We start from the raw sequence: 13,867 nt of genomic DNA on the forward strand, positions 1-13,867 counted from the left end.
CCATCAACGACACTTCCACGCCTGAACCGTGACAAAGGAAATCTCAGGAGAGAAATGAAAACTCGGATACGAGTATCAGCCGACGGCGACGAGTTAGGTTTAAGTAGTTCTAAGTTCTAGGGGACTGATGACCGCAGATGTTAAGTCCCATAGTTCTCAGAGCCATTTGAACCATTTTTTTCAGTCTGGGGTAGGACATGCTAACTTGAAGAGGACATCTGCTATCGTCCGAGACCGCTTCGTCCGAGTCCAGGGTTAGCTGTTCATATTCTGCAACCTCTCTGGGCGTGTGGATTGAGAGGGCAGAATGAAGTCGACAGAGTTGAGCAGTACCGGGCTGACTAGGCCCAGGCGGGAGGTTTTCAGTCTGGGAAATGGACACGCAGCCTGAATTAGTGGTTGAGCGAGGCTGATGACACCGACACCCGGAATACATCAGATCAGTGGCACCCCGTCAGCCGGGGCGTGGACAGGAGGCCGTGTGGGAGTGGTTTACGCAGAAGAAAACCGCCGTGGGAGTGTGAGCACAACAAGTATGCCAGTCTGCTACCATCGGTTAGGTACAAATGGTTCAAATGCCTCTGAGCACTATGGGACTTAACATCTGAGGTCATCAGTCCTCTAGAACTTAGAACTACTTAAACCTATCTAACCTAAGGACATCACACACATCCATGCCCGAGGCAGGATTCGAACCTGCGACCGTAGCAGTCGCGCGGTTCCGGACTGCGCGCCTAGAACCGCTAGACCACCGCGGCCGGCCATCGGTAAGGCCCCTGCCGAGAGGCTACACCGGGTGGGCGCGTTTTTGAAACTGATTTCAACTGCGGTTGCTTGACAGTATTTTGTGAAATTGAATGAAATGGAACTTCTGGACAGATTAAAGCTGTGTGCCGGACCGAGACACGAAATCGGGACGTTTGCTATTCTTGTGCAAGTGCTCTACCAACTGAGGTACCCAAGCACGACTAGCGACCCGTCCTCACAGCTTTACCTCCGCCAGAACCTTGTCTTCTACCCTCCTGCTCACGAAAACCAAAGGTCCTGAGTTCGAGTCTCGGTCCGGCTCACAGTTGCAATTTGCCATGAAGTTTCATATCAGTGCACATTCCACTGCAGAGTGAAAAATTCATTCTGGAATGAAAGAGATACCCCTCAGAATCTAGTTTGGATGAGCACGTTGTCTGTCTGACACTTATTAACATTCAGAATTGTGTATAGTTATGTCAGCCACGTTTAAACTGTGGCTCTAACTGCTGTTTGGTTAAACCAGTACTAATCTGAAAAGTTCAAAAGATGTGGTGAGCCGATCAGCGTAATATCTCCGTCTCTCGCGGTGCACATTTATTCATGAGTTTTGTTCTTGTTTTCCATGTTTAATAATAAGCCATAGAGGGTACTTTAATTGTCCTGTTATTATGTGCCAAACTGTTAACTTTATTGTCTCCTGTAAATTTACATGGGCATCGAGATTAGTTTGTGTGTCATTAATAATTTATTCTGCTAATTATGTTCTGCTTCTTGGTGAGCAAAATTGCGTCTACATTAAGAAATTGTTGCATATTTGAAAACGTCTTGGATGTTATCGAACTCGTATTGTAAATTCATTGAACTGTGGGGTGGGGCATTACATTGTAATCTTGGCACGCGGCTGTCATTTGGATGCTAGTATTATTTTAAGCGAGAGGTTTTTGGTTCAATTTTGCGGTATTGTCTTAATACTACATACATTTGATCAGCTGGCAACTCATGTACCTTGGCTGATTAACAATGTGAGCTGGCCTATGTATTCGACTTTGTTGTATCTGCTTTAAGATATCTTCGTATAAGCTTTCTAGAAGTGTACGGTGGTTACGTTGTCCGACCAGTGTGTGCTGTGGCGCGTCCAGACTGGTGGGCGACGGTGGGGTTTGAATCCTGTCTCTCGGTGTGTCACTGGGGAGCGGGATGATTGTGTTCTGCTGCAGCAGCTGGCCTTTGTTATTGCACTGGTAAAATTGTTATCTTGTTTTTTAATGCACCGCAGCACTGGGAGGTATAATTAACTGTGTTATTTGCTACGACTGATGTTCGATTCCCGATTGCCCGGTCCTTCCATTTCCCAAGCAACCTCTGCCGACGGTTGGTCATTTGACAGGAACGAAGTTATACCGCGTTTTCTGTCCTTGAATATGAATGCATTGTTGTTCTGGTGACAGTTTTGAGTTGAGTTGTAGAGTCAAGAGGATGAGTTGATCAAAGAACCGATTTTTTAGTGTTCTACCCAGAATCGGCACAACGGCCATTTAACTTATATTATTATTTCAGAAGGTCAAAAAGTGGTAAATTATTAATTATGAACCATCATAATTCGAGTATCATATTATTATGTTCATAAGTGAAATGAGAGACGGAATTTGTCATTGTGTTGTCTAAGTATAGAAGAAATTACATACAAAAATGGATATTCTGTGCCATTCCGCACTCAGGAAATATTTATTTCCCCTCCCCCCTATGGCAGCTAAACTCTGTTCTGTACATGGAATACAGTTTTGCGTGTTAGCAAACAAGGTTGTGTTGTGACATTCTCACAAACTGGTGTTCCTTTTGAACTTGCGTTGGTTGACTTCAGCTCTACTAGTAATGCACTTCTCACTGAGCTACAGAGAATAGGACTAAACTCACATTTCTGCTGGAATTTTTCTGTATGTGAGAAGGAAAAATCTTCACTGTCTTTCTGGTGATTTTCCACGCATCCCACGACTTCAAATTTTTATTTCCAGTCTTAGCTGTGTAAGCTTCCAAGCTTCCGACTCTTTCAGTTGCAATTAAGACTTTAATAAAAGGCAAAGGTAACGTAAATCAGAACTCTGGGAGGATTTTCGGTCTAAATAACAATTGATTTATTCATTCTTAACATCACATGACAAAAGATGGCTGAAGAATCGCCACACTAACATTTCTATCTGACAAACACTTTCAATAATATGCGGCCTATGGTTAACGAAGTGATCAGGTGGGGATCAACACACCACACTAACCAGAACTAATAGCTTTATCTGACTTCATAAATGTGAATGCTGGAGGAGTTAGGCCTGATGTGGAAAAGGTAGTACCAAAAATACGTGTCGTTTCATAACCGAAAAGATTCTGTTTTCAACAGGTATCTGAATCAGTAAAGACAACCAATCCTTCGTAGATGAAGGCAGAGCTCACCATCCTCAGTATTATTCAAAGGATCGTTTGCAGATCTTTGGTAGAGAGTTGGCTGGAGGGTCTGAATCAAAGATCAGAAAAGTCTACGTCCGTGTAGGCGGCAGAATTCTAGACTTGATTTAGAAGGTGTAGAAATGTTGGGATGCTCTACAGATCGAAGGTCCGCTGCATACAGGAAGCGTTTTCACGTGCAGTGGAATTGTATGTAGTGGACTGGGCGCTTTTGTTTAGGTTAGAGGGCCTCGGAAAAGTTCAAACACGAGGTCTCAAAAGGTAACAGTTGAAATACAGGACGAGGTCATGGCTAAAAAACATCGGTAATACTGTTGTACATTGCCGCGGTTGTGTTGGGGAAGAACCAGAGCTCCAAGCGATCATAGAAACAGCTGAATCAGAAATCGTTATAGGCACAGAGAGCTGGGAGAAGCCGGAGATTCGTTCGGTCGAAGGTTTCACCAAGGACAGTATTGTGTATGAAATGGATAGACTAAACTCAGTTGGTGATGGCGAGTTTGTTGTTACTAGATAGCTTATCTCGTAGTGAAATTGAAGCAGGTGGTTGCTGTGAGTTAGTAAGGGCAGAAGTTTTATTCGACAGTCGAATTAGTAACTGATTTGCGACCCCCAGCCTTAGATTACATAGTTGCTGAAAGGTTCAAGGGAAGCGTAAGTCTCATTTAGAATGGGTACCCAGCTCATAGCACTGTAGTTGGTGGTGACTCCAACTTACATTCGATATGTTGGCGAACACATAAGTTTATAGTCGATGGCAGACATAAAACGTCGTCCAAAATTACACTAAATGCTTTCTCGAAAGTTACTTTGAGCAGTGGATTCTGGAGCCCACATGAAGTGTAATTGATTGCGACAACTTACTACACCTCTTAATGACAAACATTCAGAACAAATAGAGACCACCATGACATACAGAGAAATTATTGACCATTGAGCCCTTCTAGGCAATTTTCATAGCCCAACAGCGCGCTCTACCAAAAACAAATGTAAAATACACCGCCAGAAAAAAATTATGACACCTAGAAAGACGACGTCGATATTGATCCGACGACGGCATATTTCACCTGGGTAGTAAATGTACCGATAATGGTTTCAGCGTTGTCCACCAGCAGGTAGCGTAATGGCATAGCTACCAGAACGCCATCTGTGTCTAACCCTAAGGAATACTCACAACCAGAAGACTTAGTGGGGTGGAGACGTGTGAAGCAAGCAGGCAACGATACTATGGAGACGCATTCGTGCTTCCTATAGCCAACTGAGAGTCGAAAGAGATCACATTGTGGCGATGGTCCCTTCGGAGAACTTCCACACAAGTTGGACGTCCTGCATTAGTTGTGCAACAATGCTGGTAGCAGTGGTCTCGTGAACATTCTCACGCCCATAGACGAGATTCTGGACGTCCATGTAGCGCAGATGCCAGCCAGCAGCGTTGTACTGTAAAGGTAGCAACGGAAGATTGTACAGCTACAACAGCACAGATACAAAGGCTTGTGAGTCCATGCATGTCAACACGAACGATTGCGAACAGGTTATTAGCAGTGGGACTATGGGTACGCACATCTCTAGCCCGTCGTCCACTAACGCCATAGTTTCACGTGAGTGGTTCACGTTTCGACTGGTGCCGTCAGAGGATCACTTGGAAGACGGAATGGCGCGCCGTGCTCTTCAGCGATGGAAGAAGATTCTGCCTGCTTGCAAGTGATGTTCGTTTGCGCGTATGAGACGGACCTGGTGATCTCTGTCTCTGAGTGCATTCGACCAAGAGGACAAGCCCCTGGGCTTGTGGTCTGGATATTCACCAATCGAGCTCTAAGCTCTAACTGTCATTTGGGATTTTAAGAAATTGATTGTTATATTTATGGTACACATAACAAAGTGTACTGTGATCAATAGGCACTTAGCTTTCTATTAACATGTAAGTTACTGCACCCTAGAATTGCTAGAGGGTTGGCATCTATTCAAGAGTATAACTTTGAAGAAATTCACATCCAAGGTGAGAATAATGTCGTCGCTAACGCTTTATTGCGTCTCGCACCAGGAGTAACTGAACTTTTTGATCTCACTGAACAAACTGCAGATTACAGAATACTTTCGATGAAAGGCAACTGCTGTGCGCAACATTATTTAGAGTTGTGTAATAGTAGGGCAACACTACAGGATTCTGATCCTAGGTGCTATGAGGTAAGAACCCTTCTATCATGCGACCTGTCTGATGGAGCTCAAAAGCATAATAAGATTCACATTCACTTATTGTTCTACTGACACAATGTCAATAGTAATAACTGATGTGTCTGTATCCCTAATCCATGTAAAGACTCTTTGGTTTCGCATACTCACTAGGTTTGGTAGCACTACACCGCTACTAAATGCTTGAGAAAACTGAATTTATGCTGCTGTTTTCGAAATATGTGCAGACTCACTGAACAGCTTTTAAAAATCTGTCTCATGTGCCAGAACGCTAAGCCAACAAACAAATGCTGTAACACTGAACTACATCCAACATTACCAACGCAACCAATGCATTTAGCATTCATAGACGGAGCCGAGCCAGCACCGACAGCATGAGGTGGTGTCAAATATTTACCAGTTTTAATGATCTTTCCTTGGGTTTACCGGTGACATTGTAATTCTGTCAGAGACAGCAAAGGACATGGAAGACCACTTGAATGGAAAGAATAATGTCTTGGAAAGGGATTATGAGATGAAAATCAATAAAAGTAAAACAAATATAACGGAATGTAGTCGATTTATATCATGTGGTACTGATATAATCAGGCTATGAAATGAGACACTAAAAGTAGTCTGTGAGTACTGTTGCTACGGCAGCAGATTACTGACTTTGGCCGAAGTAGAGGATGTACACAAATATATGAAATACAATAGCAAGAAAAATGTTTCTGAAAAAGAGAAATTTTTTAAACATAGAAATAATTTAAGTGTTAGAATGTCTTCCCTGAAGGTATTTGTATGTAGTCTTGTATGGAAGTGAAATGTGGGTAGTAAACAGCGCAAACAGGAAGAGAATGCAACATTTTGAAATATGGTGCTAGAGACGACTGACAATTGAATGGGGGATTGCTTGTCTGGACACATCTTGAGATACTGAGGAATTGTCGGTTTGTTAACGGAAGAAAATGTGGAGTGCAGACACAAACATTTTTGAGGGAGACCAAGGCCGGAATACAGTAAGCAGATATGAATGGAAATGGGTTGCTGTAGCCAAACAGGAATAAAGAAGCTTGCAGAGGATACACTATCATGGGGAGCTGCGTCAAACCAGTCTTCGAACTGAAGACCACAACAACTGCAACAACAACAAAAAATTAACGATATATACATTTTTCGAAGGAATGAGTCAAGGAAAGAAATGAATGAATGCGAATGGAGCATGTTTGTAGGTGTTCACAATTTCAGATATATTGTCGAGTATATGAGCGCTATTCTTTTTTCGAGGTGCGATCGGTCGCGAAATTGAAAACTCGACGAAGCTTTGTAGAGATGTGTTGCTCAGTGTCTCTAGTATGCCCGTCGATCACGTCACGTCCCACCTCTCAGTTCTCAGCGGCACTGAGCACGTAAAGAGGTCCAGAACAATAAAATCTCCCGCTGAGAGTGAAGTGCGCCCTGTCATTTGATTTCTTCATGCAGAGAGCTTCCGCCTGATTTCACGCAGACCACTTAACGTAACTGTCATGCTTGACAGCAAAACGTGACAATGGTGTAGGAACTTTGATCAGGAGGCACAGACGCTCGTGATGCTGGCGGGAAAACAAGAAAGCGAGTGTCAACCAATGATCTTGTTCAGCTAGTCGATCAGGCAGCTAGAGAAAATCGTCTATGAATGAAAAATCAGAACAGACAAAGAGGAATGTTATAATCAGACACTGTCCTTCATGAGAATGCTCGGCCGCACACTGCAGCTACAACGAACACGCCCCTGCAGAATTTTCGATGGGAAGTTTTTGATCACCCACCTTACAGTCCGGGCTTGGCTCCCCCTGACGTTCATCTCTGCTCACGTGAACCGCTGGCTAAGAAGACAGTATTTTGGTACAGACAACGAGCTGCAGACCAGCGTAGGGAACTGGTCGAAGGCACGGGTGGATGGCCAGTATGGCAAGGGTATTGGGAAGTTGCTACAACGTTATGATAAATGTCTGAGTCGGAGAGGCGACTATGTAGAGAAATAGCTGGAATACGTTGCTAAATTTTGGTTTTCACTCTGGTTTCCATTTCGTGCCCGATTGTACATGTTGTTGTTGTTGTTGTTGTGGTCTTCAGTCCTGAGACTGGTTTGATGCAGCCCTCCATGCTACTCTATCCTGTGCAAGCCTTTTCATCTCCCAGTACCTACTGCAACCCACATCCTTCTGAATCTGCTTAGTGTATTCATCTCTTGGTCTCCCTCTACGATTTTTACCCTCCACGCTGCCCTCCAATACTAAATTGGTGATCCCTTGATGCCTCAGAACATGTCCTACCAACCGATCCCTTCTTCTGGTCAAGTTGTGTCACAAACTTCTCTTCTCCCCAATCCTATTCAATACTTCCTCATTAGTTATGTGATCTACCCATCTAATCTTCAGCATTCTTCTGTAGCACCACATTTCGAAAGCTTCTATTCTCTTCTTGTCCAAACTATTTATCGTCCATGTTTCACTTCCATACATGGCTACACTCCATACGAATACTTTCAGAAATGACTTCCTGACACTTAAATCAATACTGGATGTTAACAAATTTCTCTTCTTCAGAAACGCTTTCCTTGCCATTGCCAGCCTACATTTTATATCCTCTCTACTTCGACCATCATAAGTTATTTTGCTCCCCAAATAGCAAAACTCCTTTACTACTTTAAGTGCCTCATTTCCTAATCTAATTCCTTCAGCATCACCCGACTTAATTAGACTACATTCCATTATCCTCGTTTTGCTTTTGTTGATGTTCATCTTATATCCTTCTTTCAAGACACTGTCCATTCCATTAACTGCCCTTCCAAGTCCTTTGTTGTCTCTGACAGAATTACAATGTCATCGGCGAACCTCAAAGTTTTTATTTCTTCTCCATGAATTTTAATACCTACTCCAAATTTTTCTTTTGTTTCCTTTACTGCTTGCTCAATATACAGATTGAACAACATCTGGGAGAGGCTACAACCCTGTCTTACTCCCTTCCCAACCACTGCTTCCCTTTCATGTCCCTAGACTCTTATAACTGCCATCTGGTTTCTGTACAAATTGTAAATAGCCTTTCGCTCCCTGTATTTTACCCCTGCCACCTGCAGAATTTGAAAGAGAGTATTCCAGTCAACATTGTCAAAAGCTTTCTCTAAGTCTACAAATGCTAGAAACGTAGGTTTGCCTTTCCTTAATCTTTCTTCTAAGATAAGTCGTAAGGTCAGTATTGCCTCACGTGTTCCAGTGTTTCTACGGAATCCAAACTGATCTTCCCCGAGGTTGGCTTCTACTAGTTTTTCCATTCGTCTGTAAAGAATTCGTGTTAGTATTTTGCAGCTGTGACTTATTAAGCTGATAGTTCGGTAATTTTCACATCTGTCAACACCTGCTTTCTTTGGGATTGGAATTATTATATTCTTCTTGAAGTCTGAGGGTATTTCGCCTGTTTCATACATCTTGCTCACCAGATGGTAGAGTTTTGTCAGGACTGGCTCTCCCACGGCCGTCAGTAGTTCCAATGGAATATTGTCTACTCCGGGGGCCTTGTTTTGACTCAGGTCTTTCAGTGCTCTGTCAAACTCTTCACGCAGTATCATATCTCCCATTTCATCTTCATCTACATCCTCTTCCATTTCCATAATATTGTCCTCAAGTACATCGCCCCTGTATAGACCCTCTATATACTCCTTCCACCTTTCTGCTTTCCCTTCTTTGCTTAGAACTGGGTTTCCATCTGAGCTCTTGATATTCATACAAGTCGTTCTCTTATCTCCAAAGGTCTCTTTAATTTTCCTGTAGGCGGTATCTATCTTACCCCTAGTGAGATAGGCCTCTACATCCTTACATTTGTCCTCTAGCCATCCCTGCTTAGCCATCTTGCACTTCCTGTCGATCTCATTTTTGAGACGTTTGTATTCCTTTTTGCCTGTTTCACTTATTGCATTTTTATATTTTCTCCTTTCATCAATTAAATTCAATATTTCTTCTGTTACCCAAGGATTTCTACTAGCCCTCGTCTTTTTACCTACTTGATCGTCTGCTGCCTTCACTACTTCATCCCTCAAAGCTACCCATTCTTCTTCTACTGTATTTATTTCCCCCATTCCTGTCAATTGCTCCCTTATGCTCTCCCTGAATCTCTGTACCACCTCTGGTTCTTTTAGTTTATCCAGGTCCCATCTCCTTAAATGCCCACCTTTTTGCAGTTTCTTCAGTTTTAATCTACAGGTCATAACCAATAGATTGTGGTCAGAGTCCACATCTGCCCCTGGAAATGTCTTACAATTTAAAACCTGGTTCCTAAATCTCTGTCTTACCAATATATAATCTATCTGATACCTTTTAGTATCTCCAGGGTTCTTCCATGTATACAACCTTCTTTCATGATTCTTAAACCACGTGTTAGTTATGATAATGTTGTGCTCTGTGCAAAATTTGACCAGGCGGCTTCCTCTTTCATTTCTGTCCCCCAATCCATATTCACCTACTATGTTTCCTTCTCTCCCTTTTCCTACACTCGAATTCCAGTCACCCATGACTATTAAATTTTCGTCTCCCTTCACAATCTGAATAATTTCTTTTATTTCATCATACATTTCTTCAATTTCTTCGTCATCTGCAGAGCTAGTTGGCATATAAACTTGTACTACTGTAGTAGGCGTGGGCTTCGTATCTATCTTGGCCACAATAATGCGTTCACTATGCTGTTTGTAGTAGCTTACCCGCATTCCTATTTTCCTATTCATTATTAAACCTACTCCTGCATTACCCCTATTTGATTTTGTGTTTATAACCCTGTAGTCACCTGACCAGAAGTCTTGTTCCTCCTGCCACCGAACTTCACTAATTCCCACTACATCTAACTTCAACTTATCCATTTCCCTTTTTAAATTTTCTAACCTACCTGCCCGATTAAGGGATCTGACATTCCACGCTCCGATCCGTAGAACGCCAGTTTTGTTTCTCCTGATAACGACATCCTCTTGAGTAGTCCCCGCCCGGAGATCCGAATGGGGGACTATTTTACCTCCGGAATATTTTACCCAAGAGGACGGCATCATCATGTAATCATACAGTAAAGCTGCATGCCCTCGGGAAAAATTACGGCTGTAGTTTCCCCTTGCTTTCAGCCGTTCGCAGTACCAGCACAGCAAGGCCGTTTTGGTTATTGTTACAAGGCCAGATCAGTCAATCATCCAGACTGTCGCCCTTGCAACTACTGAAAAGGCTGCTGCCCCTCTTCAGGAACCACACGTTTGTCTGGCCTCTCAGCAGATACCCCTCCGTTGTGGTTGCACCTACGGTACGGCTATCTGTATCGCTGAGGCACGCTAGCCTCCCCACCAACGGCAAGGTCCATGGTTCATGGGGGGGGGGGGGGGGGGCGATTGTACATTGAAAAAAAAAAAAAAAAACAACTAACCCTCGTAATTACTTCTACCTAGGACCACAGTTAATCATTGATCTAGTGTAAAAGAGAAATTAACCTATAGTCAGTACTGAACTACAAGGAATTCTCTTGAAGTACTGCAAAGGACTTTCATAGGAATTGAGGTAGACGAGGCACGCGACATAAAGATAGGTTATGATGTGTACGGGTTGTATGGTAGAGCGGCTCGCACACATCGTATTAGTTTTAGGCGTTGCGAGGTGGACAGAGGAAGCGTGACAATACAAATTAATTAATGGTATACAAATACACACTTTACTGAGCTGTGATACTTAAATAAAGTTGTACAGCAACTCGTTGGATGTACTTGTGGAGGGATAGAACAAAGCAGTGGCCTGTCAAGGTGTGCTTTACTAAAAACTATGTCCACAAGGCTGTGTCCATCCTGGAGGCTACAATGGCAATCATTGTGGAAAACACTTGCGCTCATGCACGGCTATAGGCGACACCACCTGTAGACTAAGTCTCCCAGGCTGATCTCCACTACAAACTTTAGCAGTGAATGCGATCCTGGGGCTCCGTACTAGAAGTGTCGTACGCCAACGTCCAACTTGAACCGTCCGTTGCTGACTGTGCCCACTGTTTATCAAAACGCGGAAGACCATCTTATTGGCGGCGGCGTAGAGATTGCTGATTGGGCCATGCTTGTGGTTGCCGGCGCACTTCAAAGCGCCGCCTGTGGCGCCAGTCGGAAACTGTCACAGCATGCCAGCTGCGGTTGCGTCAATTGGCGAGGACACAACAGGTTATGATACTTTGCTGAAGCCCATAATCTGCCGCTAATAGAAGCAGATTCGTAACGATAGTGGAAGCCACTGAAAAGACATTAGAGTTTAGCAATCCATCGACGAAGAAGTCACCAGAGACAAGAACAATTTCGGAAAGGAGAAGAATGGGAAAGGATATCGACTATGTGTCTTTTCAGAGGAACCATAGTAGTATACGCCGTTATCGATTTAAGAATACCACAGAAAACAATCGGAATGACTGTATGGTGTCTGAACCACTGTCCTCGTAACTGAAAGTTCATTGTGCTGACCGTTAATTTTGTTAGGTGATAAAATCAGTGCCAACATATTTCATTTCCCGGCCACGCTGCAACCCTCCCGCCCCCCTCCCCACCCACACCCACCCACCCACAAACACACACACACACACACACACACACACACACACAGTAACATTAGTGCCTAACGAAACTTTGAAGCCGGCCGGTGTGGCCAAGCGGTTAAAGGCGCTACGGTCTGGAACCACGTGACCGCTACGGTCGCAGGTTCGAATCCTGCCTCGGGCATGGATGTGTGTGATGTCCTTAGGTTAGTTAGGTTTAAGTAGTTCTAAGTTCTAGGGGACTGATGACCTTAGAAGTTAAGTCCCATAGTGCTCAGAGCCATTTGAACCATTTGAAACTTTGAAATAAGAACAAATTTTCTTTCATTTTTTTCATTTTCACAACAACGAAAGTTAAATGATATCTACGTTTTGTAGGGGTTTTATTAAGCCAAGAACCGACGATTCAACGATACAATTGATTACTGCATATTTCTAACAACTTTTTTATATTAGATTTGTTGTCAGTGAGAGCACATCGTCAGACATTGCATAGATAGATATATCCATACATGGTTCAAGACCATTAGGTTTCTTTTTTGTATTCGTATCGCAGTGGAAAATCTACTTTCACATCTATAAACCTTGACTGCCACATTTCTTTTCCATATGCGGTGATCGAGCAGTATATGTGCTAGAATGAACGATGAAGCAATTCCCGACATTCTGTGGCTGCTGTCCAGAATTCCTTCCCAGAAAACAAAGTTAACTATGGACAGTCAAGGTTGACCCTTTTAACAAAACGAACTTACTCTGCATGACTCCTGTCCATAGAGACATTTGGTTCACCTGAACCCTGTACATCTGTTTAAAATCAACCTAATTAAAATGCGTTCACTATACTTATTCAAGTTGTATACTTAAAATATCGTCTTTTGTAACTGTAATGAAAGCCTTAGGAAGACCAAACCCGTTTCGCTTTATTCTAAATTATATTTAGTGCTCAAGATCTTTTGTTGTTTGTGTTATTCCTATTGTTCTTCCCAATGTATTCTTAGATTATAGCACAATATACTTTTACTACATTAAATTTATTTACTTTTCCGTGTTGTGCAGAAGCTCTGTCATCTTGCCATTCCGATTCGTAATTTCATGTTTGAGAGACAATCGCGTCTTTTTTGTTTGACCATCCAAAAAAGATCATTTTACACCTCAAGGGGGTGTTTACCCCAGTTCGATTATCACTGTCTTGGGTGGACAGACGCCTCATATCAAAACGTGGAGATATCAACTAGCTGGTGGTAGTGTTTAATAACAGCGAGGCTGATTTGGCGAGTTCTTACAGAGAACAGCAAATTCATTTTGCTCCAATGGAAACTTGTAGTGTTTTTTGTCAGTATCCTCCCTCTACATAAATTTACTTGTTTTGTTTATGACGGAGATAGCACGAATCAGCTAGAGACAGTGTAACTATTTTCAGTGTTTATTTACCGTTCCAGTGGCCGGATCAGAGGATGTTACAGGACTTTGATTAATGGTATAGAAGAAATGACTATCTTAATACTGTTCTGCGTTTCAAAGAGAGGTTGGCGACCCTTATTTAGGCTTATTTTAGATTCGTAGCGGTGTAAAGGATTAATTCGTGTCGGCCAATAAAAGTTCCTGATCATATTTGTGGACCAGAACTTCGCGTAATGTAACTTTTGCTTCCCACAGGGCGCACACCGCCAGGACTATTATGCGTTCTGGCCGCGGCCAGGAATGGGACTTCGCGCCACCCTACGGATGCTCACAGGCACATTTCAAATTTTTGTTTAAACAATCTAGACAATGGCACACTTCAACAGTGTGGTAACAGTTTGGAATTAGATGCTTTCTGTTTCAGCATGATAATGCTCGTGACCATAAAGCAGTGTCCACTGCATCGTCTTTGGAAGGAATGGTTTTTCTAGACTGAGTAGCCAAAAGTCTAGACCTTAAC

The sequence above is a fragment of the Schistocerca piceifrons genome, chromosome 1 (genome assembly GCF_021461385.2).
Source record: "Schistocerca piceifrons isolate TAMUIC-IGC-003096 chromosome 1, iqSchPice1.1, whole genome shotgun sequence".
In the NCBI taxonomy this organism is placed as follows: Eukaryota; Metazoa; Arthropoda; class Insecta; order Orthoptera; family Acrididae; genus Schistocerca; species Schistocerca piceifrons.